The 26,863-nt window shown below is 42.2% G+C and overlaps 1 protein-coding gene across 1 annotated transcript in view; it reads left to right on the top strand.

The window, feature by feature from the left end:
• The window catches only part of CES5A (carboxylesterase 5A), a 291,154-nt gene that overhangs the window by 70,237 nt on the left and 194,054 nt on the right, over positions 1-26,863 (top strand). Inside the window, 2 exon segments of the mRNA XM_082367012.1 lie at positions 11,867-12,170; positions 12,986-13,124. The gene's annotated coding sequence lies outside the window, so the exon portion shown is untranslated.

Here is a 26,863-nt window from a genome sequence, read left to right as displayed (position 1 = left end):
TGGTAATTTTCTGAACTCGGTCTCTTAGGCTGAATTACATTATTTTGGTAATGCCTCTCCTGAATTAACTGCAGTTATTTGAGAATCCAGCATCTCCAACTTACCAAGGGAAGGGAATCCTTGGATGTTAGTGAGCTATTGAATTCCAACCGGACCTCATCCTCTGTAGAGGAAAATGGCTAGTGGATGCAGACTTTTCAATGCTTTGGGGTAAAATAAATATTTTTTATTTGGGCAGCACACTTCTCCTCTACTGATAAATGTGGGTAGTGAATATCATGAGCCTCTCTTTTTAGAACACTTCAGTGCTCCTCATTCCTCCAGGATGAACTCCAGACTCCTTAACACAACCCACAGGGCCTTTTGCCCACTGGTACCTGCTTTCCTCATCTCATTGCCTCCTCCCTCTCTTCTTTCCAGCTGGACTGGACTAATCTCGGGACACCACGTGGCCAAATTCTTTGTCCCCTCTGGGCCAATCTATGCACAGGCATTCTGCTGTCCCTTCCCTACATATGTCTCACTATTAATTATGACGGTAGTAGTAGTTAGGCTCTGTCTTAGTCGGGCTTACATGGATTCTCTCACTTAATCCTTACAACAACCCATGAGTGCTATTATTATTCTCATTTTGCAGATAAGGAAAATGAGGCTTAGTGTGCATGTCAGAGACCTACCCAGGCTCACACAGCTATTAAGTGGTAGCACAGGGAGTTGAAACTAAGTAGTCTGACTCCTGAGCCCACTCTCGGCTGTACTGCCTCTCAGCATGTGATTTAAACATAGTTATGTGGCTAACTCCTACTCATTACTTAGACATCACTTGCTCCAGAAAACCTCCCTGATATCCCCCTACCTCAGCCCCCAGTGGGTTATGTGCCCTTCCTGTGCTTGCTCACATTGCACCTTCCGTTTCTCCCTTTACAGCACTTACCTTACGGATACCCCTGCAGTTACTTGCTTACTTGTCTGTGTCCCCAACAAGCTCCTGAGACCCATGGGGCCGTATCCCATTGGCTTCTCTTGCTGTTTTATCCCCAGCAGCTACCAGGAAGCTTGGCATTCAGCAGGAGCTCAATAAATGTTTATGAAATGAGTGGTCCTTTGACTAAACTTAGCTCCACTGAAAACCGTGCACAATTCTTTTGGCAGGAAAAGGTTAATCCTCATCTTAACTGAATTTTCAGACTTTAATGGAGGAAATACCAGCAGCTTCTCCTTTCATTGGGATTCCAGAATTATGTGACTAGACAGAGGCTTTCTTGTGGTTAACAGAGCCTAGTCATATGTGTCAAGACTATCACTTCAATCAGGCTTTTGCTCACTCCAGCTGTCTCCGCCCCGTTAAATGCTTGTTTACAAAAGAGATAAACCAGGAAGTGGCTTGTTGCGTTACAGAAAGATTCACCAAAGGATTCTTACTTCTCATTTGGCCCGTTACTGTGTATCATGTAACACTGAAGCTGGAAGTAACACTGGACCGTTGCTCATCCAACCCTTTTTAAATGAGAGAGAAAAATAAGGCACAGAGAAGCTCAAATTCAACCACTAGTTAGTGGCAAGCCAGAGCTATAATCTACACCTTTTATTTAAATAATGAATTTATGTGGTGCATTTAAAATATGATTACTTTACAAAAATTTTTTTCACATTCACATTTATAGCAATAAATGTGTTAGCTCTAAAGCAACATATAACTATTTGTATACTTCAGCAGTGCAGACATGAGAAAAGTTTTTCAGAAAACTTTGCTTAAGTCTAACATACATTCAGAAAATTGTGTAGAGCTTGATGAATTTTCATAAAGTTAACGCATCGATGTAACCAGCACCCAGATCAAGAAATAGGACATTAACAATGGAAGATTTTTTACTATAAATAACATATGATTACTTGAATATTATCACCTACATATGTTCTATAAAATATATTACAGGCTTATCATAACAGGAGATTTTTATGGGAGGTGGGTAGAGAGGGGAAGGAACTTTAAGACAACTTATCCTCATGTGCAACTCTCACAATTCCATAATGCAGTATTTAAAAAATATATCCCTTTGCTTTTGTAATGAAGATGCATTTACTTACTTGCCTATTCGTTTGCAGAATTAACGTGCGTTCGGGCTGATTGTAAAGTCATAAAGAGCAATCTGTGTGAATCCGACTCATATTCTATAGTGCTTAAATATCTACTTAGAACACTTTGGGGGGATCACTTGTTACATGGGATTTGTAAGCATTGGTGTGTGTGTGCTTCATTCTTTTTAAAAGAAGGTGAAATCTTGAATCTATCATTAGCAGTAAACACACGTACTCCGAGCCCTGATGGGTTTGCATGGAGCTCATTACATGTTTTTACTTATGCTTTTTGGCAAACTTGGATGTATTTCTGAGTGGTCTGACTGGCATTAGGGTGTCGGATTGAAGAGCTGACCTGTGGCCCAGTTCATTAGTATCAGGCTTTAAATATTCAATTCAATACTACCTGAACTAAATAAATAAAAAAGAACTTTATTCCCCACGTAGGCATTGCCCAGAACTTTAGACAAATTATTTAACCTGAAATAGTCTCGTCACTCCAACTCTTGGAGTAACCAATTCTGTCACATAATTATAATAAACATTTTGGGGAATAAAACTTCTGCCTAATATTGGATCAGAATGTTACACTTATCTGCAAGGCCAGTATATTACATGAACGTTATCATTGTACAGTTCACTTAATAGAACAGTGACTGGGCAATTTCTGGAAAATCTTTCATGATCTAAAAGTTGCTTAGCCCAGTGGATTTTTAATAACATCTAACATCCTAAGAAAGTTTTTTTTTTTTCTTTTCCCCATTCCCTATCTCCATCCAAGGATAAAATTCATCCAGTTATTCAGAGCAATGGCTCAACTAACCTTAGTCCAGAAAAAAAAAGGTCTTACCTGTTTTAAACTTACTTCCTGCTGTCTAGAATAGCCCCTTCAGCAAGCAACGTATTAATCTACTTAATTAACATGTATTGTGCCTTCTTCAAGGCCAAGCAGGGTCCAATTATGTGCTATAGCTAATTTTACCTTCTTCCTTTTGTATCTCATTCTGCTTCCCCTCAGCTACCCCCTTAGCCTTATCGGCTTACAACAAAAGCTCAACAGGAGCTAGCGGTAGCGTGATAAAATTAAATAGAATGTCACAAAAAGGCCTGGGAGTTTGAAAGATGCCTTTTAACTTTAGCAGGGAGGCAGAATAACATGGCCCTTGTCCTTGGCTTGGAGAAGTTTATGTGGCAATTACATGATGGTTATTCTGTTTATTTGCCCTTTTTGGACACTGTTTTTCTTTACGTGAGAAAAATATGTCAGCGGAATTGCTACTGAGACTACACATCCCCTAGTAAAGGCAAGTGTTGTTATCCTGTTGACGCCACCAAAGCCTGTTAGGACTATTAATTTTGTTGTTCATTTAGGCATGCATGGTTGCCACAGCAACAACAATCTCATAGTTCCTTCAAGCCCTCTGTGCAGTGAGCATCTGTTGAGAGTCCTATGAAGGTTCCATAGTTTCTGTCCTTCCGGTCACAGATTGAATCCCTTGCTTGCTCTCCTTATGAGCTACATATTTATCAAGAATCCCTAGAGAGAGAAGAGTCTCTTTGCTGGAGCCAGTCAAAGGAGAAATCGAAATGAAAATGAAGGCTTTTGTTTCCCATGGGCTGTTGCAGAAGACCTCAGAATAGGTGGTTTGGAAGTCAGACAATTATTAAAAATCTTGGTCAGCTGAAATGTGAGTAAGTCCTTGGCAAAATTCACAGCCAGTCTTTTATAGAGGGTGGGCAGGACACTTAGTGTCCTGCTTAAAGCCAAAATTGTAAATTCTAGCCTAAACTCCCAGTGGTATGCAGTAATAGGGTGCAATCTCTTGCCAACAATTTTTCATAGTCCAAGACATTCTCCTAAAGAACTATATAGTTTTCAGAAAATATGTGTCTTGAAAGGACACATTTCCTCTTTTAATTTCCTCCTAACCACGGGCTGGTAGCTTACATGTTTTCAAAAGCCACCTTCTAAGACAGCCATCTTCTAAGACACTATTTAACATGAGTCCTTATCTTTGATGCTGTCCTAATTCATCTCATCTGCAACTTATACAGTCATAACTGGAGGAGAGTAACAATTTATAGATAAATTACATGCTACCAAGTGAAAGGAGCTGAGACAGGGGCAGTCTGTCTTTTTACAGCTGTTAAGTCCTTGCAGAATCCTTAGTTGAAACTTACATGTAAATATTAGGGCACCTGACTGAGTAAGTTTATCAAAACATCTTTATAGGTTTCCTACTCCTTCTGTCATTACTCTGATCAAGATGATCAAGAACAGATTTCTGTATTCATTTCTGCAGAGAAGCTTACTCATCCCTCTTCAAAATTCTCTTACCTAATGATACCTATTGTTCAATCATAAGTAATATTTAGCAATAAAAATCTTTTACTTTGAGGAAATTATCTTTGATAAGAATTCAACTTGGAATTCTCTACTGATCAAGTAATTGTCATTTCCACCTTTCAGTTTAGAGAAGAAACTTCTAGGCTGAATACCATTCGTAGGTAAGAAGGTTGGGTCTGGGTTACTCTGGCTTCCACAAGACAGTGAGTGTGTTCTGAGGGCTTCTTTTTTGCAGACCTTTGTGGGGACCGCTGGGACCAATTTCTGTAGGACTCTCCCATTCTAAGCACACTTTCTGGACCATTTTTACTTTTTATTCCCATTTTATCAGCAAAGAAGTCTTCTCTTCATTTTATATTTTACTTCTACAGGATCATAAGATCGTAGTATTTTTGAGCTGGAAAACAACCCCCCACCCCCGCCTCCACTGATCCTCTCTTATGCATTTCTGTCCTCAAAACTTGCAAGGCCTAACTATGCTTATATTGATCACTTTTAAAAACTTATACAGGGCTTCCCTGGTGGCGCAGTGGTTGAGAATCTGCCTGCCAATGCAGGGGATACAGGTTCGAGCCCTGCTCTGGGAAGATCCCACATGCCGCGGGGCGACTAGGCCTGTGAGCCACAATTGCTGAGCCTGCGCGTCTGGAGCCTGTTCTCCTCAACGAGAGGCGGCGACAGTGAAAGGCCCGCGCACCGCGATGAAGAGTGGCCCCCGCTTGCCGCAACTAGAGAAAGCCCTCGCACAGAAACGAAGACGCAACACAGCCATAAATAAATAAATAAATAAAAATTGTTAAAAAAAAGAGTAAAACCTTTAAGAAAAAAAAAAAAACTTATATACATGGATTCATTGGCAGCTGAGTACAAACCAAACATTTTGTTATATACAATTTATTATACAAGTGTGGGTTTAAGGGAAATAGCCCTAAATTACAAATGAGATTATTTTTCTAGTTCCAGCTCTGATTTTATTCATGGAATGACCCTGGACAAGTCTCTCAATTTTGCTAGGTGTCAGTTTCTTTATCTGTAAAATGAGAATAGCATTCTTTCATAACTTATTATAAAGATAAATGAGATAATATATTTAAAGACTCTGTGGAAAGTGTGAGGTACTATATATAAGTATCAGGTATGTGGATACCCATCCATAATGCCTGTCTCTGGAGTCCACATCAGCCTAGTGACTTTAACTGTGCCCTTAGCCAAGGTCACAAAACCCGATTATAAAGCCACTTACAAAAATGTGGTTTACCTTGACCAAACAATTTCACCAATAGCAATCTATATTGCAGAAATTTTCATTCCTGTGTGATTATTGGCAAATGACAACTTTTCTGTACTTCATTTTCTCACCTCTAAAATGGATGTGACAATTTACCAGACACAAATCATTTAAAATGTATAGAATAAATCTAGAAGAACACATTTGATTACCCTGAGACACAGGATAGTGTCAAATGCTTTTGTGAAGTTAGAATATATTGCAGTCTAGTTGTTTTCCCACTTCAACTGTAATTCCCGACTGTGGGGTCTCTATTAATAGTTTCCCTTTAGCCCCTACAATGGCCAGCATAGAGCTAGGAACATGGCAGACACTGAAGATATGTGTTTTCAAAGAATAATGACATCTTGTGTATATTAAAAAACAGGGTTTTAACTTGAAATTTTCTATTAAGTTATTCATTCGTTTATTAATATATTATTCATTAATTCAAGAAGCAGTTGTTGAACATCCATTAGAGGCCAAGCATAATAGATGTTGGTATACAGTGATGATGAAAGGCTTATGTAAATATCTAATTAGACTGAGTTCTCTCTACCAGTAGGTCTGAACTGTACAAGGTTTGGTACCTGATCTTGAATAAATTTTATGCTGTTGCTTGCAATCCTTCTACTTTAAGGCATACTCTTCAGTGACTTAGATGAAAACTCAGAGGAAGCTAGTAGAGCCTTGGAGAGCCTGATGGAGCATGAAGTGCTCTAGAGGATTCTGAAGGCCTACAGACCTTGAGCATCCTCTCCTTTGGTTGAGAGATCTGTAATGAATTCTCCAGTTATGAGCAGGGCTGAAGCTGACACAGCAAGCCTGGGGGTTGAGGGCATGGAGCCACTGCCTGAGTTTGAAGCTGAGCCCTACCACTTACCAAGTGGGTAGTCTTGGGCAAACCATATGCCCTCCCTGCCTCAGTTTCCTCATCTGTTGAATGGAAGTAATAATATGACCTCCTTGGGTTGTTTTGTAGATGAGAAGAGATGATACACTTAAAGTACCTAGCATAGTGATTAATATATTTAAGCATCCAACAGATGATAGCTATTGTTATTATTTTAAAATTAATCTTATCAAGAAATAAAGCAGGGACTTCCCTGGTGGCACAGTGGTTAAGAGTCCGCCTGCCAGTGCAGGGACACGGGTTCGAGCCCTGGTCCGGGAAGATCCCACATGCCATGGAACAGCTAAGCCCGTGCGCCACAACTACTGAGCCTGCACTCTAGAGCCCATGAGCCACAACTACTGAGCCCACGCCCCACAACTACTGAAGCCCGCATGCCCTAGAGCCCACATGCCACAACTACTGAGCCCATGCGCCACAACCACTGAAGCCTGTGCACTCTAGGGCCTGCGTGCCGCAACTACTGAGCCTGCGTGCTGCAACTCCCGAAGCCCATGTGCCTGGAGCCTGTGCTCCACAAACAAGAGAAGCCACCGCAATGAGAAGCCCACGCACTGTGACGAAGAGTAGCCCCTGCTCACCACAACTACAGAAAGACCGCGCGCAGCAACGGAGACCCAACGCAGCCAAAAAAAAGAAAGAAAGAAAGAAAGAAAGAAAGCAGCCAGTCCATCGGTATGGAGGGGGGTGCCCTGGGACCAGACGAATGTGGAGATGAGATGAGCACAAGAGATTAGGAGATGGTAAATAAATAATGAGAATCAGCGACAGGGTGAGAGTACAATTGATACAGGCCAAAGAATCAGAGAATCCTAGGATTTTAGAGTCAGAATTCATTTATTCATTCATTCATTCATCCACTCATCCATTCCGTAAATATTTACTGAGCACCTACTATGTGCCAGAAGCTGTTCTAGTTGCTGGGTCTATGCATTGACTAAAATATTGTTGCCCTCATGGGCTTTATATTTTAGTGACAGAAACTGGACCATTTGGTCCCCTTCTTATCACGTGCAAAAACCCTGCTACAGTGCACCGAATGCTGATCCTCTATCCTCTGGGTTTTTAAAAAATAATATATGTATTTTAAAATATTTATTTCACTGCGTGGGGTCTTTAGTTGCGGCACGTGGGATCTTTTCACTGCGGCTCTAAGGCTCTTCGTTGCGGTGTGTGGGCTTCTCTCTAGTTATGGCATGTGGGCTCCAGAGCACACGGGCTTAGTTGCCCCATGGCATGTGAGACCTTAGTTCCCCGACCAGGGCTTGAACCCACATCCCTTGCATTACAAGGCAGATTCTTAAACTCTGGACCACCAGGGAAGTCCCTATCCTCTGTTTTTATATGTCTAGGAAAGTACATTAATGAACAGGAACAGCACCTTCCATTCTTGGCCAGCTGGAAGTGTGAGGTTCTTTTTAAAATGCCTAAGTATAACTCTATGCTTATTGTATTGTATTGAAAATAGTACTGAACTCTGAATAAACCTAACCTGCTTCTATAGGACAGCATTTGAAAAATCCTAGAGGTTCTGAGGAATACAAATTTTGGTAAACACAATCCAGAATTGGAAGGGTAGGGGAAAATGGCCAGAGATCATTCAAGTGTGTGGCCATCAAGAATGCAGCAGAGGGTTTTTCTGGCAGAACTATGGGAAAACCTATAGTCTGATGAGGTAGATTCATGAAGCGTGGTGAGGGGGCTCCTGTTCCCACCCCAGAAAGGTTCACTGGTCTCATATCTGGCTTCCCTCTCAGCCATGTTCTACCCAGCTCATTACCTCAGGTACTCTGTATGTACTGCTGAAGTCTCCCTGAGAAGGAGGCAAAACCTTCCCTCCAGGGAGGTCACCTAGGATTGCAGTGCTTTGCTTCAGGCAAACATCCCTCCAGGGAAGGAGCCTTCACTCTCCCTGCTGTGTGCATAGATTGAGGAGCCCCTAAGGCTTGACAACAGGTCAGTGGCAAGCCAAGCTTCTAGACCCAGACAGAGGCACAGATTTTTATCTGAACTTAATTCCTTTTTCAGAAGAGCGTTCATGGCCTTTCGTCTCTTATTTGAATTTAATCCCCATGGATCACAATTTTGTTCTGTGGATCCATCTAGCAAAACACGATTCAAGGGTTCTTGGTCCTTGGCTGGCTCACAGAACTACAGAACTCTGAAGAGATCAGCCCTCTTACTACAGGTGAGGAACCAGGGCTCAAGAAAGTCAAGTGAGCAGCCACGGTCAAGTGGCAAGTTGGTAAAAGCACTGGACTACAAGTAAGGTTACAAGTCTTCATCCAGGGTTCTTGCAATTTTTATTAGCAATAGGAAAATCTGCTCAAAAACAACTCATAAACCTCCTAGAATAGAGATCTTAGATGTCATAGGTAAAAGAGAGTATAGAGATTGTGTAGCATAGTCCTCTGAAAGAAATTTTGGAGTTTTTAAGTACCTTCTCCCTTTATTTTATTTAAAGCAATGTCTGGCTTGCCACAGCCAGGAGTTTGAGATGTGTTCTACTGCGTGTGCACCTGTGCACCTAAGGGTGATATCAGTGTGTCTCCCTGAAGATTTCAAGAGGATACCTCCTTTCAGGTTTTATTTTGTAGTAAAAATAATTTGTGGTGGTTTTGGTTTTCCTTGTCTTATGAGCTGGGGGTGACAGCCAGAAGGCCACTGTCTCCTAATTTTCTATGTGGTCATTATCCGTACTCCATTCAGACCACAGTGAAGACCACTGGATCATAAATGATACCCCAGGGACTGTTCATGTGGTCATCTGTGGGAAGGAAAAGGGGAGGTATGTAGGCAAGCAACGCTGACCAAAATATTTCTCCTGAAAGCTCTCGTGCTTGCAGTGTGAATTCACCACTGGAAGACTGCCGTGTTTTCTATTTTAAGGTCCCATGTCCTTTATGTCGCTCTGCTGCTCCTTCTGGTTCTACCCTGTAGTGTGGAGGGTAGAGATGAAGATAATGGGTCCTGGAATTGGACTGCCTGACTTCAAATCTTGGCTTTGCACTGACTAATTCTGTGATTATAGGCAAATGTCTTAATCTTTCTGGGTTTGTTTCCTATCTGTAAAGTGATTTGACAACTTTGTCTAACTCAAATGATGGATGTGAGGACTAACTGGGTAGAGTATTGACACACTGGCCTGCAGTGGCCACTTAGTGAATGCTGGCTGTTACCATTAACATCTCCTGCTTGTGCAGCCCAGCACTGTGGAGAGAACACTGGATCAATGGGACAGTAGACACAGGATTTGGTCCAGGCTCTCACTTTTACTTAGCTGTGTGAACTTGGGACAGTCACTTGGTCCCAGGTCACAGAATGCAAGACATGGAAGCAAGCATTTGGTCCAACCTCCTCATCTAATGAATGAAACTGGGCCTCGCAAGAGGAAGAGGCTCACCCAGAGTCCACAGGGAGTTAATGCCCAGGCAAGGATCAGCCAGTACCTGCTCTCTTGACTTCTAGCCCAGAGCTCTTTCCATCATTACTTTGGGGACCAAAATCCTGCCAAGTGTTCCCAACTTTGCTGAAGACCTGAGGACTTTGGGGTTGGCAGGCAAATGGTTCCTAACATGCTGTCTTGGGGTTGTGGCCATCCCAGAAGCAGCAGCCAATGCATTATAATATGTCATGGTTGGTATAAGTGTTGGAAGCATAGTGATGCCTTTAAGAAGCTACTGGTGAATGCCGCTGCACTTTTGGGGGGCCTAGAAAAACTCATTCCAGACCAACAGGACAAACTTGGGCAGGTTCTTATGGTCCAGTGGCTTAGTGATCAACCACATTTCTTCTTTCCCTTTCTTGGCTCCTGCCTGAGAAGCTCACAGTGACTGTGTCTCTATCTTAAGCTGTGGATGTCTCCTTCAGAGCTCTTACTAGAGGCTCTTGCCACCCATTTCCTTCTCTCCTCTCTCACTCAGATCCTAGGAGTATAGGTTTACCATATTATCCACTCCTGCATATATGGCTTGATCTGCAAGGTCCTCTTTCTGTTCTGCACCCTGCCCACAATGGACACTCAACAAAGCCAGTCCTCTGCTCGTTGTTCTAAATACATCCCAGGCTTCTGGCTCTGGTTCACTGCATATATTATGTCTCTCCATTGATTCTTGCTGAGTCCTCTCAGATTAACTATTACATTTCTATGAAGCCCACAATGGTCCCCCTACTCAGAAGTGGTCTCCTGTTCCTTAGAACTTTCAAAGGACATATTGACTGTAACTGATGGTTTCCACATGCCAGTAGAGGTCCTATCTCTCTTAAGAAGCTCCTTAAGAACCATGTACTGACATCTTTTTATCCTCCAAAGCATTTAGCAGAGTTTCTTGCCCATTGTAGGAGCTCAGTTAGACCTGCTTGAACAAGTGTTGACTGGTTAGCAGGGTTGCTAACCACGGGCTCCAGCCTTAATAAAAAGATTATTCCTTCACAATGAAAAGTGCTTTCTCCTTGGGTGCCATTGTGAGTCTGTGATAAGTCAGTCATAGCCATTTAAAATTTCCTTGAAGCTTTGGCAATGCCCAGTCCTGTTGAGAATTCTACTTTTTAGAAATCTGGAGTGGCACATTTTTGAAATTAATGTCAATTAAAATAAATTTTGCTCTTCTTTTCCTGTTGGCAGAAACTGACCACCCAAGATGGACAAGCAAAACAAACATACTTTAAAAATGCAAATAGAAGTTTAAGGACATCAAAGGCGTGATGAGTGATGGAGTTCTGAAGCTTTCATTTACTCACCCACTCATTCACTCAATCAGCAAACAGATTCATGCAGTTTGATTTCCTGCATTTCAGAAGGAAACAGTTGTGTTATTCTATTTATGCAGAGTTCTACGCAGAGTTCTGTATAGCCCTCTGCTAGAGCCCTGTGCTTCTGAAATTGTTTGCTAAAATAATGGTCAGAAGTAGTTTGTGTTCACAAAGTAGAACTCAGTGTTTCCCTAAGATCAAATACTCCACAACAAATTTTATCCCCAAATTCAGGAAATAAATGAGAAGAATGCAAAGATTAATCCTTGAAAGCCCTTGAATAAGCCTCTCCTCCTTCATTTTGTTTGCTTTTTAAATATTGTATTCAGAGAATAATAGGTGAGTCCTTCTGTGGATAATTAAAACACATGTAAATTGAAATTCTCAGGCCAGTAATTCAATTGAGGAGTTCACTGGGTAATGTTTACTTTTTAGCTCCCAGATTGTGTGTTCAGTTCCTCTTTAAGCTGTACTTTTTCTTTCTTTCTTTTTTTGTTTTTTTCTTCAGTCACGGAGATCAAAGCAACCTGAATTTTACAATAGCATCTTGTGAAAGAAGAGGCAGAGGGAAAGCCACAGTAGTTTCAGTAAATAATGCGCTTTGATGTCTCCAACTAGAAATCCATATTTTGAGAGCCCTGATGTATCTAATAGTATTTGGAATAAAATTTTAAGTCCCAGCCCTGGGGCCTTTTGCAGAGAAACACGCGTGTGAAAAGTGGATGTTAACATTCATCTCACGTCTTACCCCTGCCTTACAACAAAATACTTCCATTCTTCTCTGTGAAGCTTGCGTGGTGTCCATGTCACATGTGAGTAGTTTGTCCACTTCTTTTTGGCTGCTGTTCACAAAATTAAGAGCTGTTAACCTTGGCTTGAGGCTTTGGGCAATTCATTGGTTGGGGGGAGGTAGTTAAGAAAAAGTAGAAGGAAAAAAACGCTTTCCAGGAATACATCATTTTCTCTAAAACCATAGAATCATTCCAAGAGCCCCTCTTTGACCGTGAGAAATACCTGTGAGACCTAACCATTGTTAGGGATTTATGTCTTTAGGCTAAAATCTGTTGGTCCCATTAGTTTGTTTTTGGGTGCAGGTGCTGTGGTGCCATTTTAAAAATGTCATGGCCCTTTGACCATGTTCACAGGCTCCTGGGCAGCAGGAAGCTTTGAAGTCCAATAGATATCAAAATACAGGAATAGATTTCAAGAATGACTTTTCTGTTAAAATCTCAAGACAAAATTCCCTTTGCTCTTGCCTTGGAGTCCCTTAGATCATACAGGCCATATGCCTCCAGCAGGGTCTCAGTAGTTCTTGTTTCTCCTGTGGTCACATTGTGTCCATAATGTCATGAGTGGCTACCATAGAGGTAATTGTCATGGTGTGGGAGATGTGTGAATTCAGGTGTGGAGAAACTCAGCAGTGAGAGATGGGTCTTTGAGAAAAAGAGACAAATCCCCTTTCATTCCAACTTCCTTAGTAACAAAAGGATGAAGCAGGAAGAAAAGGGGGAGATGTAAATATAATAACTGAAAATTATCATATTTTGAACAGCATGCTTTTTTATGCTTTGCATGACATACTGAAAAATCTTCCATTTATTTATTTATTTATTTTTTGCTCACATAGAGTATGGCGTTAAAAACAACTTTCATGTTCTTTCTTGGAGAAAAAACAAATATGGCTTGTGATGCCTAAGAGAATAACATACTATGAAGTCCAAGTTCAACAGAGAAATCTTTTGAAAGATACACCAGGAAGCTCAAAGGTGATATGTTTTTGCCCAGTTGGGGAAAAAAAAAGACTGCTGCAATCTGCAAAACATTATAGAATGAGAGAGAGCCAAGTTAACAATGCCGCCAGACTGGCTTGCTGCTGGCATTTGACAAGCTAGGAAAATGAGACTGCAAAAATCCACAGGGAATTATTTTCCCTTCATGTTAATGAAGTACCATACATTTCTTTCTTGGGATGAGGGGTGGTGTGGGTGAGGGCAGGGGTGCTGCTGAGCAGGTATTTTAAGGAAATGATCCAGAATCCCTGCCTCTGGCTTGGCATAATCAATGTCATTACTGCTTGTTTGGAAGCTTTGTCTTTTCTTGGAAGGGACCCAGGGCTGGCAGACTCAAGTAGTCAGTGTGGTGGCTGGTGAAGAGGGACCCTGCCGAGGCAAGTGCAGGAAGGCTGAGCGCCCTTGAGCTTTGGATTCTGAGTAAGAGACTTGAGTTCCAGTCCCAGCTTTGCCTCTGTGGATTTTCTCTGACCTTCGCCAAAGCCCTTAACTGCTCTGTTTTCTCATTCTATTAATTACATGAGGCTGTTGTGAAAATAAATATATTGGTATAAAATATATATATTGGTATAAAATATATATTTTCAGGCATTCTAAAAATGCAAGGGATGAGACCTTATTATTTGGGGTTCCATGTCAGCACAAAGATATTTAGTTGTTTTCTTGTCCAGTGGCATCTTTCATAGACCTACAGATGCCAGTGGGTGCTTTGGTGAGTACTAATGCTGGAACCCTACTCTCCATGGCGTTCCTTTGGGGAAAAGAGGGTGTATTAGGATTCTCCACAGAAACAGAACCAATAGGATCTCTCTCTCTCTCTCTCTTTCTCTCTTCAATCTTTCTGTCTATTATCTATCTGTCTATTTTTCTTTCTGTCTAAAATGAGATTTATTATGAGGAATTGGCTCATGTGGTTATGGAGGCTGAGACGTCTCATGATCTGCTGTCTGCAAGCTGGAGACCCAGAAAAGCCAATGGTATAATTCAGTCTGATTCTGAAGGCCTGAGAACCAGGGAAGCTGATGATATAAGTCTCAGTCTGAAAGCAGGAGAAGATGAGATGAGATGTACTAGTTTAAGTAGTGAGGCAAGAAAAAAGGGGCAAATTCCTCCTTCCTCCACCTTTTGTTCTATTCATGTGCTCGATGGATTGGATGACGCCTACCTGCATTGAGGAGGGCAACCTACTTTACTGAGTTCACTGATTCTAGTGCTAATCTCATCTGGAGACACCCTCACAGACACCCATAAATAATGTTTAATCTGGGTGCCCTGAGGACCACTCAAGTTGACACATAAACTTAACCATCACAGAAGGTGATGTCCCTAGGCAGTGCTCAGCTACCACAGGGTCAAGTATAAACTCCTTAGCCTGGTGTTTGGGTCCTTCCATAATCATTCCCCAACCAAACCTCCCAATTTCATTTCCTGACTCCTCGGGTGCACCCTTTGCTTTGGTCAAGCCTGATTTGTTACTGTAAATGCCTCTGGCCTTCTTTGCAGGTATTTCTTCTTTCCTTACCCAGCCAATTCTACCTATTCCCTGGCTTGCCCATCCTATATTGATCCCTCCCTGTGAACAGCACCTGTTAACTGGTGTCACACATACATTGTGCAGGGTGAGCACTACACAAGGACATCTGGCCAGGGCATGGGGACATGGTCTTAAACCCAGCCAAGTCATACAACCCACTAAGGGGCTGTGTCTACTTGGAAGAAGGGTAACTTTTCCTAATTTGAAAAAAGGCACTGGAGAGCCACTGCAGGGTGGCTCTGTGTGTATTGATGAAGTTAACTTTTCATCTGTGTTAGTCATATCTACTTGAGATTATAAGCACCTTGAGGACTCAAGCTTTGATTTTCTTATAGATACTCACATGAAATAATGCAAAAGTTTTTCTTTTTTTTGTTGCCATCCTAAATTTTGTTTTTTTCTTCCAGTTTTATTGAGATATAATTGACATATAGCATTGTATAAGTTTAAGGTGTACGGCATAATGATTAGACTTACATACATCATGAAATAATTATCACAATAAGTTTAGTGAATATCCATCATCTCATACAGATACAAAATTATATAAATAGGAAAAAATTTTTTGTGATAACTCTTAGGATTTACTCTCTTTAATAATTTTGTTTTGAATTATAATCAGAGCACTAGGTTCTGAGTAAGGGATTGTGCTAAATGCTCTTTGAATACAGAGCTTACTCACTTCTTTACTTGTCAGTGTCTTCTATATAAGAAGAGAAAATACATCCCCAATAAATATCTGATTGCTTGCTTATCTATAGTAACAGTAGGAAAACATCAATACCGTTCTCTTTTAAAAATTCTTCAGTACCTATCTTGGTCTCTTGGAGGCAGAGGTAAGGAGTGGGACCATTTCCACCCTGAGGACTCTGAGACTGGTTTTTAGATGAGGCTCTTGGGTGTGGCCTGTGTTCCCTCCCACTTCCAGAGCGACACTGCACTGGGGCTTCGTGGTGGGCAAGAAAAGCGGGCCTGTGGCCTACTGCTCACTCAAGGGCCAGGATCTGCTCCATGTACTGAGGAAAGCAGGAAGAGAGCCATGTGTCTCTGTCCCCAAGGTGTTGCTGGACCATTAGTGGTGAAGACATGTAAGGGAGTGGCCACAATGTGATACAAGGAACCCTATAGCAGCCAGGAGCAGGTACAGAGGCCTGAGGGGTCACTATGAACCAGCAGAGACCTGCTCTCCTTGCGTGGGGACAGGCACAGCTGGAGTGACTAGAGGGAGAAGATGACCGTGAGTGGTTGATGTAAAGCAATCTCATTCATGTCCACATCTTCCATTACAATCTGGGTGCAGATGGCTCTGGAAATGTACGTCTGCCTCCCAGACCCATCTATCACTCATCTTTCCACTTGGAGGCCTCAAAGGCTCCCTAAACCCATTATGTCCCAAACTGACCTCAGGATCTTTTTACCCAAATCTGGTCACCTTCCGATGTTCAGTTTTTCCAGATAGTACTGCCTATCCATATGGCTGGGTAAACTCGGGTTTGGTAAATTCATTTGCTCAGCTCACTCACCACTCCCAGCTCCCAGTCCAAGTTTACATCTGTATCTCTTGCTGGAGATGGACGCAATTCCTCCTCACTGGGCCCCCGCATCCACTCTGTGCCCCCATCCCCTCCTCCTCACAGCAGCTGGAGTGAGCATTTCAAAATGCAAATCTGATTATGCCCCATGCTCCCCTAGCTCCCCTCCTCCCCTCCTCCCCTCCTTAAAACCTCTTAACGCCTTCTCATTTCCCTTAGGACAAAGACCCATATCCTCAGCAGAGCCTCTAAGACTCTTCATAAACTGACCCCTGGCGACTTCCCTGGCCGCATCTTGGACCAGCGCCCCCGCCTCTGTCCTCAGCGTCACTGGTCTTCTTTCCGTTCCTCACAGACCCCAGGCCTGGGCAGCTCTCTCTGCCGGGAGTCCTCTCTTCTGTTGCTGCTGTCACTCCCACCCCGTTAGCCTAAGTCATCCCTTCTCACTTTTCAGATATCCACTCAAGTATCACTTCTTCAGGGAAACCTTCTCTGATCCCCCAGACTACTTCAGTCCTTCCACCTTGTACATCTCTGAGCACATCTCCTTATCAAATATCATTTTGTAATCATACATGTATTTTTGTGGTTATTTGATTGATGTCTGTTTTCCCTGGAAGGTTGTAAGCTCTGGGATGCCTGGCTGGGTTTGCCCTCTACTACATTGCTAGTACCCAGCACACTGCCCGATACACCTTACACTCTCCATTAATCGTGCATTGGACGAATGAACGCACCAAGGTTGTTTAGGAATGGAGGGCCACCCCTGGGACTGCAGTATAGGCTACGTGGGAGGAAGTAGCCAAAGGTGAGGTTGGGCCAGGATCTTGTCCCCTAGGCACAGGGGCGCTGAGCAGCCTGGGAAACAAGGATGTGACCAGCCAAGAGCTGTGTTTTAGAGTAGTAGCTCTGAGAGGGGTGTAGCATGGAGGGCAGAACATCTTAGAACCAGGGCGACATATTAGGAAGTATCTGATTAAGATGACCTGCATTGGAGCTGTGAAAGGAAAAATGGAGAGGTGGGAACAAATGTTTTTAGTATTTCCCATTTCCATTTTCCCCCCATAGGGAAGGGAGTAGTGGATTAAGGGGCTTTACATGGTTTAACATTTTTAACCTGCCTGACCCGAAGGTCACCAATGTATGGGGAAGAGTGGGGGGGTTTGGAATGGATGGGGTAGTGGGCAATGTGGCGGAGTCATAAATCTGTCTTTCTCCTTTCCCAGGCAATTGTGGCCCGTGGAAGGTTGAGAGGAGCGGGTCCTCTTAGACCTGCTGCCCTGAGCTGATGGTGAATTGGTGTGTGAGGAGGTGTGAAATCTAGGGAACCTCCTTTTGGGCTAGACATATCTGATCCCCACCTTCCTGTCCTGATCTGAGAAGTCTATCAATGGAGACCTGTCTTAACTGAGACCCCGAGTGTCTTACAATGAAGGGTATTTTGAGACAGGCATAGTGTGGAGGGCAGAGTGGTCTTGGGACCCCCAGACCTGGGCTTGGGGCCATACCTCTTATGTTGCTTATTCTTTCTTTTCTTTCTTTTTTTTTCTTTCTTTCTTTTTTTTGGCCGTGCCACGCAGCTTGCAGGATCTTAGTTCCCTGACCAGGAATCGAACCTGGGCCCCAGCATTGGAAGTGCGGAGTCCTAACCACAGAACCGCCAGGGAGTTCCCTGCTTATTCTTTTCTATGGTTCCTGTAGGCCTGAATCACAGTGACAGCACTAGGATCATATCATGGGTTGCTCCACTGTTCCACCATTGTTGAATTGGATAGGATGCAAAGCTTGATGCCACTAAATTTTAACTTTATGTGAATGTCTTTTATGGATCTAGCATCCCCTTCTAGAATGTGACCAATATAATAACACTGTTGTCTTAATAGTGTTCATGGCTAATGTATCATTTGTCATTTGATATTTTTTAACTACAAGCAGGGCTGCAATATTTGATTGTGCCAGTTGTGCATTGCCCAGTTCTGGCTGGTGCCGCTCATGTAGACTCCCACAGGATGGCACGCCCTGGAGGTGTGCACGGTAGCAACGCTGACCATGAAGCGTGCAAGGCAGGCACTTGCCTTATTTTGCTGGCTCAGAATGGTGACATGCCTTGTTTAGTGTCACGTGACAAGTTAAATGCTGGCACTGCAGCTAGGGCCCAGCTTCTGAATCTAAATCCACTCTTAATTTTGCTGTACCTTGTGGCCTCCTGACTGAGCAGTGCTTGAGTAAATGAGTGAATGGGGAAAGATAAAGACTCCACTCAGGAGCCAAATGGGCACACAAGGTCCGTGACTTGCTCTGAAGGTCCCTGAGACCTGCCATCAGTGGAACCAGCTGCCCTAACCTCAGTCCATCTGCCTGGACCTCATCCATTCTCGTGTGGACTTTGCCCACACAGTGGGCCCCAGATGACATGGCCTTGGGTATTTTTCTGACTCCTTTCCTGAACCCCTTGCATCTTCCAGGAACACAAGGCCACACCTCCCCTGCCTGTCCTATTTCCTCAGGGCCTCACTTCCAGCTTCTGCTAGGTTATCTTCTCCCGTAAGGCATTCATTAATAACATGGAAGATTATAATTTCAAGGGAGGTGTAAAAGATAAAACAGCCTTTAAAACACAAAGGAATTACTCTATAAGGGTGGAATTCCTGGCTGGCTGGGAGAGTCATGAATCTGGGGGTCTTTTACGTGGCAGAAGCAGGAAAGGACAATCGAGTAATGCCGATGATGAAACTGAGAAATCACATAATGCAGTTGAGGAAACCAAGGACTCAAGAGTTAGGGGATTGGCTGAGGCTAGAACCCAGAGGTTTTTCCATTATACCATGTTTCCTCGAGCCATTTTAAGTTGGGGTCTTTCCTGATACCTTTTTCACCTTACGTGACTGAGGGCAGCCCCACTTTCGGACCATCTGTGCCCCCTCAGTGGTTGGGGGAGCAGGAGGGCAGAGCCAAGGGGATGTGGAGCTTGGTCAGCGGTGTCCTGGACCCTGGTGTGACCCCAGGATCTGTGCTTTTAAATGCCGTTATGAAATGCAGTCCGTCTAGAGCTCAGTGCCTCTTCCCATCAGACTAATGCAGCTGTGGTGGAGGGCGGGTGGCGACTGGCTGCCTGGCGATCTCACCCGGAGCCCGGGAGAGGGATTACCCTCGCTCAGGCAGCCTCATCACCGTAATAAAAATGGGAGTTATGTTTATCAACTCACCAGGACTGCCCATTTAGACGATTACCCCATTTCCAATCCCATTTCTAGAGAAAAGAGGATTGCTGGGCACTTCCTCCCACCCCCACCCCTAGCAGGGCCCTGTTTGTGGGTGGTTTCATGGGGGGATGTGTTGGAGGCAGGCACGCTGCAGGCTGAGAGCTTTGCCCTCTTTGTCTTTCCGAGCTGCAAGCCACAGCGGGATGGCCATCCCCTGAGAGATAGGAGAGGAGGAGAAACAGCCCAGCAGGGACCTGGAGACGCTGGCTGGCGTCAGTCATTTCCTGCAGGAGATTTTGCCGGCCGAGTGCATGCCACCCTTCTCTTCACCCTTTGTCTTCTCCCATGTGCTGCTAAAATACACTAAAGCAACCCTTGGGCTTTGCTCATCCAAATGAAGTTATTTAACTTCATCTCTGTGGAACCCAGGTATGAAGCAGGATCATCTATTTGGAACAAGAAGGAGAGGAGATGAGATAGAAAGATCCCTGAACAGCTGGATTACACGTTAGAAAGTTTCTCTTTCCCCACAGAGGAGCCTTTTGGGCCCTTGCTCAGAGACCATTGACTCTTACTTAACACATAGCTCTAATTAGCTTGGAAAAGTGCTTTCTGACACCTGAGCAAATTGGTAGTGGAAGTTAAAGTCACAGGCTGGAGCCAACTGTTAAGAGCTGGACAGAGGAGGTGGCGTCTGTGTGGACGACTGTGGCTGGGTTTTCTGCTCAAAGGGGGATGCTGGGCAAATGGCTCCGAAGGTCCCTTCCAACTTTCAGTTCATGGCTCTGAATGTATCTGGCTTGACTATGACAGTGAGGGGCGGAGAGGAGGGGAAAGGGGACGTCAGTGGGGAGCTGGTATCCAGTAGGAAACGTGGCCTTGTGTTTTGGGGAGGCCCTGAATTTTGGTGCATGAAATTAGTCGCCCGCTTTTGCTAGAGTCCTCCAGACACAATGTCTGCTCTTGATTGTCCTTTATTCTTTGCCAGCAACAGTGGATTCTTGCGGTTGTTTATAGATAGAGTTCTGTGGGGCGTCAGAGTGTAATGGATAGACTTGGGCTTGGGGTAAAACAGACCCGTGTTAAGATCCTGCTCTGTACAAAGCTAGCTGGGCGACTCTGCTAAAATCATCCAGCCTCAGTTGCCTCACCTGTATATCTACTGTATAGAGTATGGATCATGTGCCTTCCTGTCTACGGTCTTTCACCAGCTCCTGCTTTCCAGGCAGCCCAGTACAATTTGAGTTTCAGACAAACAACGAATTATCGTTTAGTGTTAATTATGCTCCAAATCCTGAAAACAAAAACTGATTGTTTATCTGAAATTCAGATTTAACTGGGCATCCTGTATTTTCAAATAAACTTTTTATTTTAGAATCATTTTAGATTTATAGAAAAATTATAAAGGCAGTACAGAGAGTTACCATATACATTAACATCTTACGTCAGTATGATAATTTGTCACAATTAATGAACACGATATCACAAATAATGTTAATATATTATAATTAACTAAAGTCCATACTTTATTAGATTTCCTCAGTTACCGCCTAATGTCCTTTTCTGTTCCAGGATCCCATCCAGGATAGCACATCCCGTTTAGTTGTCATGCTTCCTTAGGCTCCTCTTGTCTGTGACAGTCTGTCAGACATTCCTTGTTTTTGACAGGACAAAGATTCCTTTGATCTTGACAGTTTTGAGGAGTACTGGTCAGGTGTTTTATAGCATGTCCCTCAATTTGGGTCTGTCTGATGTTTTTCTTATGATTAGACTGGGCTAATATGTTTTTGGAAGGAGGACCACAGAGGTCAAGTGCCATTCGTGTTCCATCATGTTAAGGGTACATACTATCCACATGACTTATCGCTGTTGATGTTGACCTTGATCGCCTGGCTGAGGTCATGTTCATCAGGTTTAGCATCCTGCATTTTTATTTGCTATACCTGGTAGCTCTATTCCAGGCATATGAGTTCTTCATTACTAGGCTGGTGGCTTACTGCTGCTGACTTTTTCTGCTTCGACCTTGGGAACTGCTGACAGTTCCCCTAATGAACGACTTCTCTCTGTCTCTCTCCCTGCCAGGCCTTAGAGCTTACCCTTTCCTCTGCCTGGAGTGTTCTACTCACACACATAGCCCCCTTCCCAGCTAGGACTAGGTTAGGTGCTGGCCCTCCGCTCTGGACCCACTCTCAGGTGGTTCTTGTCCCTCAGTGGTTATGATCTGTTTACTTATCTGTCTCCCTGATCCCAGAGCATCCCTAGCATCCCTCACAGTGTCTGCTGGAAGTTAATAAATAATTATTGAATGAGTGAATGGTTATTCTAGACAATCCAGATAAAGCCTCTTAGCACAGTGCTTGCCTTATAAACACTAGATATCAGTAAATGCCTGTCTCTGTCTCTTTCAACATAGAGAAAATAATCTTCCCTAGATCTGAGCAACTACATTAAGTTTGTGCTTGCCTGACATCCCCAACACATGCCTCTCCCTGGAGATGAGATTCTGGAGCAGTGGTCTCCTAGGATTCCCTGAGAGCCAGGTGCCTGCGTCAAAGCATCAAGGGGGCCACTTAATGACAGAGATGTTGGGCTAAGTAGGCTATTCTCGGTCAATTTGCAAATTAAAAAGTCATTCTTCTCCCAACAGAGGAACTTCAAATTATGAACCCCTTGGCCCAAATTTCCATAGTCAGACCCCCGGCCCTTTGTTAGTGGAAGGGACCTTGCTCTCTTTTTGTGGCCCCCACACAGCACATATGTGAATAATGTTTACACCTAGTGTTGTTTGTCCTTGGTGACTAGTATACTGGTATGTTTCTGTGTATGTTAATTTTTTTCTTTTCACTCATCCAGTGTAGTTGTGGCCCCATCCCTGAGACCTGCACGAAGGAGACACCTTGTGTGGTGGTCCCAGGAATCTCTGATCAACCAGAGGGCTCATCATAATGTCTATCATTTATTATCTCCTTTGCACCAGGTGCTCCACCTACCTTACCTCTAATCCTCTCAATAACCCCACAAGTTAAGAATTATTATTCCCATATTACACATAAGGTAACTTTGGGGTTTGGGGTGCTTTAAAAATTTCCCCAAGTTTGGTTGTAATAGAGCCAGTCTTGGAGCTAAGTGTGTGGGCTTCAGAGTCTGAGCTCCATCCGCTGAGGTTGGCTGCCCCTCCATGGTTTAGAAAGTTCTGTAAGACAGAGTCAGCATCTCCCAAAGGCTTGTGCTCATCAGAATGGTTCTCGGGTCTACCCCTCCCTTTGTTTCCCCAGGTCCACGCTCTAGAGCATGCCCCCATTGATCCATGTCTACACACCTGCAAGAGCCTCCTTCATGGATTCCCAGTCTCAGATATCCCACCCACAGCCAGATCACTCCCATCTGGCATTGTCCTGCTCAGAACTAACAAGAATGCCCATTTTCAGCCTTATGTATTTTTTGCCCTGCTTGCAAGACTTTATATGCTATTCCTTTCCGATATCTAACTTCATCTGAATTAGCTACAGTCTTCTGCATGACCACAATGGAGGCCATCCACGTTTCCACTTCAGTGTGAGGAATCTATCCTTGGAGACCCCAAGCCTTCTCCCCGTGCCTCAGAGTCTCCCTTTCCTTTCAGATCCTCGGATACGTTCTCCCTGAAAGGTATACTGACTCACCACCTACCTCCCCTCAGATCTCCATAGCATCTGGGTATGCAAGGTATAAATTAGTACTGAATGCACTTCTGGCTTGTGAGGGATTGTAGGGGTTTCTCTGTATTTCTAATCCAGTTCCCCCATCTGAATTGCAGTCTCCTGAGGGACAAAAACCTCTTTATTAAAATTTACTGAAGTGTAATACATACATAATAAAATACACCTGCTTAAAATTTTCTCTTTATTAAGTTTTGACAAATGTACATACCCATGTAACCACCACCACAACCAAGATATAGAACATTTCCATCACCCCAGAAGTCCTTCTGTGCCACTATGCGGTCAGTCTCTCCACCCCCCGACTCATTATTACAGATGGGTTTTGTGTGTTTTTGAACTCTGCATAAACATAGTCACAAAGAGTGTACTCTTGTGTCTGGCTCCTTTTTGCTCAGCAAATGTTTTAGAGATTCTTCCATGTTGTGTGTGTCAATAGTTCATGATTTTTTGTTGCTGAGTAATATTCCATTGTATATCTGTACCACAGCTTCTTTATAATTTCACCTGTTGATGGATATTAGGGTTGTTTCCAATGTTTGGCTGTTGTGAATATAGTAGCTATAAGTGTTCATTCACAAGTCTTTGTGTGGACATGTTTTTATTCTCTTGGGTGTATACCTGGAAGTGAAATTTCTAGGTCATATAGTAAGTGCATGTTTAATTTTATTCTGAAACTGACAAATTGTTTCCCAAAGTGATTACTCTATTTTACACCCCCACCAGTAGTATGAAAGTTCCATTTGCTCCATGTCCTCACTAATACTTGGCATTGTCAGTCTTTTAAATTTTAGTGAGTATGTAGTCACATCTCATTATAGTTATAATTTGAATTTTCCTGATGATTTAAGATATTGAACACATTTTAATCTGCTTATTGATCATTCATATATATTCTTTTGTGAAGTGTCTGTTGAAAATTTTACCTTTAAAAAATGTTTGATTGTCTTTTTAATTGTTAAGTTATAAGAGTTCTTTCTATATTTTTATGTAAGTCCTATCATATGTATTGTACAATATTTTGTACAATACAGTATATGTATTGTAAATATTTTCTCACAGACTGTGGCCTGCCTTTCCACTTTCTTAATGTTGTCTTTTAAAGACCAGAAGTTTTAAATTTTGATAAAATTAAAATTTATCAATTTAAATCATTTCCCTTTTATATGGTTAATGTGTTTTCTATCCTATGAAACCTTTATCTGCCACAGGGTTGTGAAGATTTTCTCCTACGTTTTCCTTTAGAAGTTTTATACTTCTGTTTTTTACATTTAGTCTAGCATCTGGTCTATCTTGTTGAATGTTCCAGGTGCATTTGAAAAGAATGTGTATTTTGTGCTTGGTGAGTGAATGTCATTTAGGTCAGGTTGGTTGATAGTGATGTTCAAGTCATCTATATTTTTTCTGTCTCCTTATCCTATGAATTATTGAAAGAATAGTTGAGAACTATAATTTAAATTTAAATTTGTCTGTTTCTCCCTTCATTTCTGTCAAATTTTTGTTTCATGTATGTTAAAGCTCTATTATTAGGTGACTGCCCATTCAGCTTGGTTATATCTTCTGGACTTATTGAATTGACCCCTTTATCATTATACAGTGTCTCTCCTTATCTCTGGTAATATTCCTTGCCCTGAAGTCTACTTTGTCTGATATGAATATAGCTTCGCCATCTATTGTGTTTGCATGGTATATCATTTTCCCATACTTTTAAATTGTGTGTGTTTTTATATATAGGGTGAATTTCTTGAAGAATATAGCTGAGTCTTACTTTTTGTCCAATCTGACAATTTCTGCATTATAATTGCTATGTTTAGTCTATTTACATTTAATGCAACTATTCAAATGGCTGGTTTAAGTCTACCATCTAGCTATTTGTCTTGTTTTTTGTTCTTTTTTTCCTGTCTTCTCTTGGATTAATTGAATATTTTTGTATCCCACTTTATTTTATTATTTCTTCACTTTGTCCATTGTATTTTGTTATTATTCCATTTTATTTCTTCTTTTTCTATGTGGGTGGATATTCCAAGAATTACAACATGAGTCTTTAACTACCAAAGTCTACCTTCAAAAAATATACTGCTTCACATACAATGTAAGACCCTTAAAACAGTAGACTTCCATTGCTCTTCCAATGCTCTATGCTATGATTGTCATATATTTCATTTCTACATATGTTATGAACCTACAATACATTGTTATTATTTTTACTTTGGATAATTATCTTTTAGAGGAGTATTTTAAATGAGAAAAACATTTATTTTTGCTGACATATTTGTCATTTTCTCTGTGCTTCATTGTTTTGCACAGACCTGAGTTTTCGTTTGGAATCATTTTCTTTCATCCAGGAAATATTCATTTAACATTTGTTAAATGTAGTGCTGGTTTGCTGGCAATGCATTTTCTCAGCATTTGATCTTAATTTTTGAAGAATATTTTCATTGGCCATTGAAACCTATGTTGTCACCTCCTTCCCCAACATTCAAAAAATATCATTCCATTATCTTATTACTTGCATTATCTATGATAAGAAGTCAGAGATATTTCTCATCTTTCCCCCTCTAAGTACTGTATCTTCTTTTCTCTGGCTGCTTTGAAGATTCTCCCTTTATGATTCGTTCTTAGCAGCACAGTTATGATGTGTATTGGTGTAGTCTTCTTGATATTTTTCCTGCTTGATGTTAATTGAGCTTCTAGGATCTGTGAGTATATAGTTTTCATCAAATTTGTAAAATTTGTATCCATTTTTTCTTCAAATATTTGTCTGCCTCCCCCTTATCTACTTCAAAGATGCCAGTTATACATATGTTAGACTGGTATTCTCTCACAAATTACTTAGGCTCTCTTCATTTTTCCAGTCTTCCCTCCTTCACTCCCCACCCCCAGGTGTCAGCTTAAATATCAGTAGTTTTCATTGTCCTGTCTTCAAGTTCACGATCATTTCTTCTGTAGTGTCTAATCTCATCTTAATCCCATCCAGTTTTTTGGGGTTTTTTTTTGCAGATACTGTATTTTGAGCTCTAGAAATTATTTTTGGATTTTAAAAAATAGTTTCCGGGCTTCCCTGGTGGCGCAGTGGTTGGGAATCTGCCTGCTAATGCGGGGACACAGGTTTGAGCCCTGGTCTGGGAGGATCCCACGTGTCGCGGAGCAACTAGGCCCGTGAGCCACAACTACTGAGCCTGCGCATCTGGAGCCTGTGCTCCGCAAAAAGAGAGGCCGCGATGGTGAGAGGCCCGCGCAACGCGATGAAGAGTGGCCCCCGCCTGCCACAACTAGAGAAAGCCCTCGCACAGAAACGAAGACCCAACACAGCCAAAAATAAATTAATTAATTAAAAATAAAATAAAATAACAAATGTTCAAGTACAATTGGTGTCTAAAAAAAAAAGAATTCCCCCACCCTTGGTATCTAATCAAGTTCCTTTCTACCTCCCCTTGATACCTAACCAATTTCTTAAAAAAAAAAAAAAAATCGTTTCCATTTCTCTTCTCATTTGGTACATGTTTTCATCTAACTCCTTGAAAATATAGTTGTCTTAAATTGCTTGTCTGCTAAGTCCATTTCTGGTCTGTTTCCATAGTCAGATTTTTCTCAGTTATGATTCACATTTTCCTGGTTCTTTTCATGTCTAATAATTTTTAGTGGACGCAGAACATTGTGAATTTTATTTATTTTTATTATTTTTATTTTTTATTGAAGTATAGTTGATTTACAATATTGTGTTAGTGTCAGATGTACAGCAACATTG

Source organism: Balaenoptera borealis, assembly GCF_965194805.1.
Source record: "Balaenoptera borealis genome assembly, chromosome: 19".
Classification (NCBI taxonomy): Eukaryota; Metazoa; Chordata; class Mammalia; order Artiodactyla; family Balaenopteridae; genus Balaenoptera; species Balaenoptera borealis.
Note: the sequence above shows the minus strand (reverse complement) of the source record. Positions and strands in the feature narration are given on the sequence as shown.